Source organism: Lytechinus pictus, chromosome 2, assembly GCF_037042905.1.
Source record: "Lytechinus pictus isolate F3 Inbred chromosome 2, Lp3.0, whole genome shotgun sequence".
NCBI classification, from domain to species: Eukaryota; Metazoa; Echinodermata; class Echinoidea; order Temnopleuroida; family Toxopneustidae; genus Lytechinus; species Lytechinus pictus.
Genome location: NC_087246.1, coordinates 67,472,954 through 67,481,250, shown reverse-complemented (window position 1 = coordinate 67,481,250; position 8,297 = coordinate 67,472,954).

The window sequence follows — 8,297 nt, the reverse complement described above, 5'->3', positions numbered from 1 at the left end:
ACTACATAGTAAATCTATTGAAATGCCTGTCGAATCGCAATGAACAGCTGAGAGGACTTTGTCGAAAATTGGTGAAACGGGACAGTTGATTATCGTAAGTTTCAGAGTTGACGAATAATTGCAAATAATGTCGCCATTTCAGAATCACGGACGACTCTGCTGATTTTAGTCACACGATTTTCGACAAAGACTTCTTTGTTTTAACAATAGATTCTCTACGTTCCAGAAAGCGTCTGCATATAGTGATTGCGAAAACTCCTTATTATCTGATAGTTTGAATTGAGCAGGAAACGGGGACGTGCCAAGGTGCTTTTATATGAGACGCAAGCTAGCCTTACCATTTTACAGGAAATCTTAAGATCAGAAAAGGAAATCATATCACTAGACAATGTTTGCATGCAAAGCCAATAGGCAAAATAATGAAAATGACTGATTTCGGATTATGAAAATGGTGACTTTAATAAAGAAATATTGAAACAAAATGTTATGAATTTATTGTGTTTAATGACCTTTAAACGGGGGAATAACACTTCTACAGTAAAAGAGCGCCAAGTTCAAGGTCAGGGTCGGAAATTTAGTCATGCACCAATCACATGATTATATCATTAAGCAATAACACATTTATAATGCGGATATGATTAGTATTCTTGAAAAGCGTTTCAATTCAATAGTTGACGTGCAGCATGTCACTTCATATTCATCGTATATTAACAATAGCGAGGTATATCTGAAAGTAAAAGGGCACAGGCAGCTCCAGAATTTTTCAAAGTGGGTTCGTATTGTCCCATAATTAGACGAGCCGAGCCCCCACCCCCACCAAAAAAAAGGCAATCACTCACAAATAACGAGCACTTTGTCCCCCAAAATCTTGACAAGCAAAAAAAAAAAAAAAAAAAAAAAAAAAACATGCCATCCCTCCCAAATGAAGGCGTTTTACGGGGTGCGCCATTCCTTTTCTCCAAATTTGAAATTGGTGTTGTCATAGCCCTGGGAAGCGGAGGTCCTGGTGGTTCTAAATCACATCCAAGATTTTCCTTGGGATGTTGCGTGTTTTATTCTCTATAGGCAACACCCCAAAGAATTCTGGTAGATGTGACAAAATCGAGATATAACCAAAATTTCATACGTTTTGTGTTGAACCTCCCCTTTTTTGTTTGTTTCTTTTTTTTTTGCTTGTCAAATTTCTCGGAAGCAAAATGACCTTTACTTTGTAGCGAATTCTTTTTTTTGCTAGGCAAATTTCTCGTGAGCAAAATGACCTTCACTTTGTAGTGGAACCCTTTTTTTTGCTTGTCAAATTTCTTGGGAACAAAATGACCCACACTTTGTTGACGACGCTGTCTCCCCAGTCATGTTCGTCCTCGTCATGTTCCACCACCACCTTCTGGTCACTTCCAATGTCCATCACCTCTTGATGAAGAGGCTGCAGCCCTCCTCCTTTTCGCTCGTTCCTCCTCATCTCACTCATTTTTTTTCCCCATCGCCCTTTCCCTTTGAGAGATTTCCCATTTGGTCGCAAATTTCTTCGACAGGAGATGGTTTGTTGAACACCACGAGCAGAGTGAAGGTTGAACTACGCGCGTTTTGGCTTTATATCCCCTAAAACTCCACAATAGCCCCTGCGAATCCCTTACGAACGCCTTAAAAACTCAAAGAGTCGTCCGTAAGAGCGCCGTACGAATATCCATTCGTAAGGCGTTCTTACGAACGCCGTAAGAACACTCAGCGAACAACTTAAAGCCTTCCTACGATCATCGTAAGAATTACATTGACCCTATTGACCCCAACAAATCTTGCGTGGTTATTACGATGTTCTTACGGCGTTCGTACGGCCGCCTGACGGAGAGAGGGTTTCGTTCGAAGTTAAATAAGTCTTGGACAAGACCATCGACCAAACTGCGAACTTACGAATGGTCTGCGAATGCTGGTTTCGTACGGCCTTCTTGAGAAGATCTTACCAAATGGTCTTTAAAAAATCGTTCGTTTGGCGTTCGTATAGCAGTTCGTAATGGCATTTGTGACCGAGCCTGAACTGCTGCACATACACAGAAAATAAACGAAATGCACGTTTGAAAAGCATAGTTGTTCTCGCCCAAGATGAAGGGAAATGTTATACTGAGTGGGCCGAAGTGACCTGCTCAAGCTGCTGAATGTGCTCAAAATAGCCCAAATAATGTTAATTCAAATCGATAATACGAATCGGCGTATAAATCGTTTCGTTTAATTCAATTCAGTCTACTATTATTCTTGTTGCAATGCCATTCAACTCCAAATAAAAGAAGAAGAAGAAAAATTCATTCTATATCTACCCCCCCCCCCATACCGTATTTACTTCTTTTATCTCTATAGGACTGTCAAGGAAGTCTTGCATTGACTTTATGGGTGTAAATATTACATGACACTTCTCCGCTACGAATTCAAGTTTTTAGGAATAACTTAACTCAGACAATTTGTTGCTTGCGTTCGTTGTAGATTTGGTGATAGTTGCCTTTGAAATGTGTTGTAAAGTATCTTAGTTGTAATAGCTGAACTATTTTGACCGTTATAAATGAATGTAAATGGTTATTCCGTCCAGTGAAATACGATCCCGTTACGATCTCGATACGTCTGTAGAATGTTCGTACGTTTAAACATTTTGTTTCCTTGAAGACGGTTTTGATTTTTGTATCAACTCAAAATATGTCTATGCACCACCACTCCCTTCACATATCCATCATGATCATGCCCTACATTTAGCGATATTGTATAATAGTATTCATAGTACAGTATTATGAAATTCAAATTAACTAGTATTTACATTAAGTTATTTGCAATGCCTCTTGCACAAAGTCGTTCCCCACGTTTCATCTTGCAGACAAAAAAGTCGAGTGTTTTCGAACTTGTCGTATCGCCGTGTGGGCTCCGTGATTGGAGTAGTGTGCGTTCATGGCCGGGAAGGGATGGGGAGGGGGGGGGGGGGGTAGGTAACTAGTGATGCGGACGCATGTAACATATATATCCTGTGGACAAAAATTTGTTGATGCACTATGTAATATTCCTCTATTATTTTTATCTTTCAATTTTCGAAGCCTTTGGATCCTTGGGGGGGGGGGGGGTTGAGAGCCACCCCAGCCCACCACTTGCCCCTCGCAACGACTCCTCTGACATGGTGGTGAAATCTTTTCACATCATTAGGCGAAGAAATTTGTCAGAGAAGGAAGAGAGCGTGAGGATATGCCAAGGTGACTTATTATCACAAGTTCAAAGCCAACGGCTGAGGAAATCTAGAAATAATACGAGATTGACGTTTGAAAGGATGATTGGATAGGGGGCATAAAAAAGACCAGGGGGCCGTTACATAAAGCTGTTCGTAAGTTAAGAGCGATTTTAAGAACGACTGGTGATCCTTTCTTACGCGCTAAACCATCTCCTATGGTGTATATATACCATTTACCAAAAGAAAGGATCACCAGTCGTTCTTAAAGTCGTTCTTATCTTACGAACAGCTTTATGAAACACCCACCTGGGGTGTGTGTGGGGGAGGGGGTAAAATTTTGATTTGTGGTGTATGAGATGGTGGGCGAGAGAACTGATTAGTTTGACATGAAGATGGAGTGGACAAAATAAGGTGAGGGGGAGACGTCTGTTTATATACAAGTTTACAAATAAGTTATACTTTGCGAATTGTGAAGCATAATGGAATTTTAATGACTGAAATTCCAGAACAATTTTGATGGAATAGAAGAGATGAGTGTGAAAAGAGGCGGGATGTAATGATAATGATAATAAAAAAAAACAAAAAAATGATAATAATAATAATGATAATGATAATAATGATACTAATTATAACAATAATAATAATTTATATTACGCCATCTATCTAGAAATAATCTATTCCGAGGCGCATTGTTATTATTATCACTTCTCCAGCTTTATCTCAAGCAGCCTTCCAACGATCAGCACATTTCAAGGAATTAATCCTGCTGGGTACCCTCACCTGGGCTGAGTGCAGCAAAATATGGGTAAATTTCTTGCTGAAGGAAAAAAGGCCATGGCTGGGATTCGAACCCACGTCCTTCTGATTTAGAGACGAGAGTCGTAACCCCTAGACCACGACAGCCTCACATACGAAGAAAATTGGGAAGTTTGAAAAATGTGACGATTACCTGAAGACAAAAATAAAAATTAGGATTTGGAATAGGAAAATGTCATGATTCTATCCTCACGATGGATCTAAATTGAGAGAGACATTCCGAGGGCAAGATCGTGATCGACCGTCAAGGTGAACTATTATTACAAGTTTTATGTCCTCAGGCCAGACAGAAAAGATCAGGGGTAAAATGGGTGAAAGGGGTCAGGATGGTAACGCTGCCTTTGAGCTTGAAAGAAGTAACTAGTAGCAGATGCTGAACTTGAGAATATGGAACACCGATTCCAGTTTAGTAAGAGATCGAAAATGATTCATTTGGCATGTTTCGTGTTCTAGTTTAAGACGTGGATGATTTATTGTGCAAACAATATCAGATCAATATATTAAATTCGCTGTGGGAATAGCAAAACAAAATATATGAAAAAATTAAGGTATTTGATTGCAAGGGGGAGACTAGATGTATCAAAATTGATTTTTTTTTGGGGGGGTGGGGGTGTGGGTCTGTATTAAAAATTATAAGAGCCACTTATATAGTCTAGAACAAAATATTATTTCTCGAAATGGTGACGTCATAAGTAAGATGACTTGCAATTCACGAGTACCACCTTTCTATACGCTTATAGAAAAAAACATGGGAAACCGTTGTACAGTATACGACTAGAAGAGTACGAACACTTACAGAAACCATTTTGAGTAGATGCGGTCAAGGGATTTGATGCCGGTTTCTGATCAATACAGGATGAATGAAGCAGCGTGGCGTTGCTATGGGACTCGGTGAAGTGGAAGAGTAGGGTTTGGAGGCCATATATATGGAGGGTGGGGTGCATGAAAGCTTGTTTATGCTCAGAACATGTATGTACGAAACATTCCCTGGTAATATGAAGGGGATGGGGGAGAGAACGGGGACAAATTGAGAACATACAGCGGAGAGAAAATGTTGGGAGCGTCGGCGAGGGAGAACACGGTAAACAGGGAGAGAGAAAGAGAGAGAGAGTAAATGATAAATAAATGAATAGATATTGTGAGAAAGAGGGAAGAGGGAGACAGGGATATTAGTAGAATGATATCAAATTTTGTATGATGATTGCAGAATGATTCAAGGAAAAGGATATTTAAGAGGGGGTAACGATTAAAAAAAAGTAATATAGGTCAATAGATAATACAGTCAAGAAGACATTATTAGTATTCGTTTAATCATGATGATACCGGATGATATTGGGTGGATGATGATTAAAGCTCAAGTCCACCCTAGAAAAATGTTGGTTTGAATAATATAGAAAAACTCAAATTAACATAATGCTTAAAATTTCATCAAAATCGGATGTAAAGTAAGAAAGTTGTGACATCACAAAACAGTGATATGCACAACTCAGTGACATGCAAATGAGACAGTCGATGATGTCCCTCATTCAATATTTCTTTTGTTTGTTATTGTTTGAATTATACAATAATTCCATTTTTACAGATTTGACAATAAGGACCAACTTGACAGAGCCATACGATATGAAACAAGGCTAACTCCACATGTTCAGGGAGGAATTAATCATTGTTTCACTTGTCATTGAATAGAATATTCGAATATTTCATATAATAAAATACAAAAGAAAAAGTGAGTGGATGACGTCATCGGTCTCCTCATTTGCATACCGACCAGGATGTGCATAACTGTTTTGTGAAATTAAGGGAAATTTTAAAATGTCATACTCATAACTTATTTTACATCCGATTTTGATGAAATTTTCAGTGTTATTCTTGTTGGATTTTTCTCTTTTTATTCAAACCAACTGTTTTGTTGGAGTGGACTTGTCCTTTAAAGATGGGATGCGGTATGGATGCCTCTTATTCCAAGGGTGAACCGAGAAACGAGAGACACCGATAAGATGCTAGGGTGCATGACGAAGAACATAAGATGGAGGCGAAATGGCTTGCCGAGGGTATTATTACTACCCTCTCGAAACCAGGCCGTGTCAACTCTCACCCCTCGGGTTCTAGGATGACTCGCACCTGCCCATTGCGATTGGTCCTCGCGCCAATGGATGCTTGCAAATTGAGGCATTGTGCAGAAAGGGGAGCCCAGGGCGACAAGAGGGTGCCGTATTCACGTTCAGGGGGGAACAAAATTTCCCTCTAAAGGTGAAGAGAATCGAGGGAACACGTTAAAAGGCAACTTTGGTAAAGATTATTAATCATGTTAACTATTTCATCCTCGATAAATGTAGAACGGGGTAAGTGTCTCTCGAATGACAGTTGTGGTAAAACATTAGATATATCCTTGTCTTGTTACCGACGATCGGAAACGATTAAGCCTCCATTCTGAAATTGAAAACAAAAAACTTCAGGTCGCCCACCAAAACTTGAATTGCACTTTTACAATGAAAGATGTTAGCTTGCTCAGTTGAATCCTATAGTATACTATTGAGCAATCCTGGGAATGTTTCCGTCCTGTATCGTAAAGCTCCTCAATAGGGCATTTTAGCAATAACTTCGCAGACTTTATCTATAACACAGATAATCTTTTGTCAAAAATCCTTCATAACAAAGCAGTCTTTGTGGAAAATCGTTGAATCAAAACATCAGTGAAGTACTAAACATATTAGCAATTTTTTCGTCCGGTACTGTTGACAATGACCTCTAATCTGTCATTGTGATTTACGGGCATTTTTAATAGATTTTGAACGTTGCAGAAAGCGTCTGCAAAGTGGATGCTAAAATACGCTAATCATATAACAGGTTTGCTACGGAAAATGAGTTTTTTACTCAAGTCTGTTGCCGGGCACCATGCGCTACCCCGCAAGAACCCGAACAGAAACACAAGAAGGGGTACCCAACATCATGTCTGAAAATCTAATTTACATGAAATGGGGGCAAGGGGTGGTGTCGGAAGATTCCCATTATGCGATCTCTTCTGGGGTCGGCTCGGCTTAACCTTCAATTTGCCCACCACTTTGGTTGTTACATTATGGAGTTTACAAATTCAGAAGTCGTGTTATGTCAACGCCGGGATCACGCAGCGTAACTGAACACTCAGCAGCCATAAATAGAAACACTGTGGATTATGTGTTAAACGTGAGCGTCATGTGATTTTAAAGTAAACTTGGTATTAACAATGCTTACAAAATGTTGTTATCATTTTTATATTGTGTTATAATATAATGAAACATTGGCTACATATGAAATAATAGTTTAATTTATAGTACATCATTAGCGCTTAATACTGTATGCTTTTAGGCGCCTTACATTGCATTCATTATAGACTTACATACGAGCCACCAGACATTTTCTAAACTTCGATAACGTATCATATTGTGCAATTTCGCGTGCTTAAACATTGTTGTTGTGTATATTTATCTTGAACGTTGTAAAGCAGATAATCGATCTTTAAAGCTTTGTATAGTTGGTTCATGAAAATATATGTAGGCCTTATATGACCTCCGTAAATATTATGCAATTCAACAATGTTTCAGGATTCTTGTCTGTCTCAAAAGCTCGTATATTTTATCTTTTCGCTTTCGTCAAACCATAACTACTGAAAGTCGGTTAGAAATCAGATGGGCGGTAGACCTATGGTTTTCAAAAGGAAAGATATACCGCAACTATTTTATCCAAAGCGGAGTTGTAAAAGTCAGCTAGGTCTCGTCATAAATGTATCAGATTTTATCAAGGGGCTATTAAAGCGTCATGTCTCCTCTCATTATTTCACATGAATGTGTTGTAGTTAATGTCGACATGAAATTAGTTTGAATGAAAAGGGGGATGCTGAGAATGAGATTTATACGAGAAAACGGCTGGAAGGAAAAGGGTTTAGAGACGAGGAACAAAATATAGAGGGGGCATGCAGACATAGAAAGACTTTGAGGAGCCTGGTACCCATCTATGGTAAAAGGATTCTGAATGATGACGGGAAATGTTAAGATGAAAGTGTATAAGTATGTTCTATCTGCTGTTAAATACCCTGATTAAGATATGTTGTTACAAGATTTAAGATTCAAGAATACGCATATACGCAATACGCATGCATACAAAGAAATTTGGTTTCCAATGGCTTTAACAATAAGTATACACAAAGATGAAAAGTACAATATATCATACCAATATTGAAAACTTACATGGACAAATAACATAAATTATCAATTTTCTGCAAAAATTCACGCGGATGATGATAAAAGGT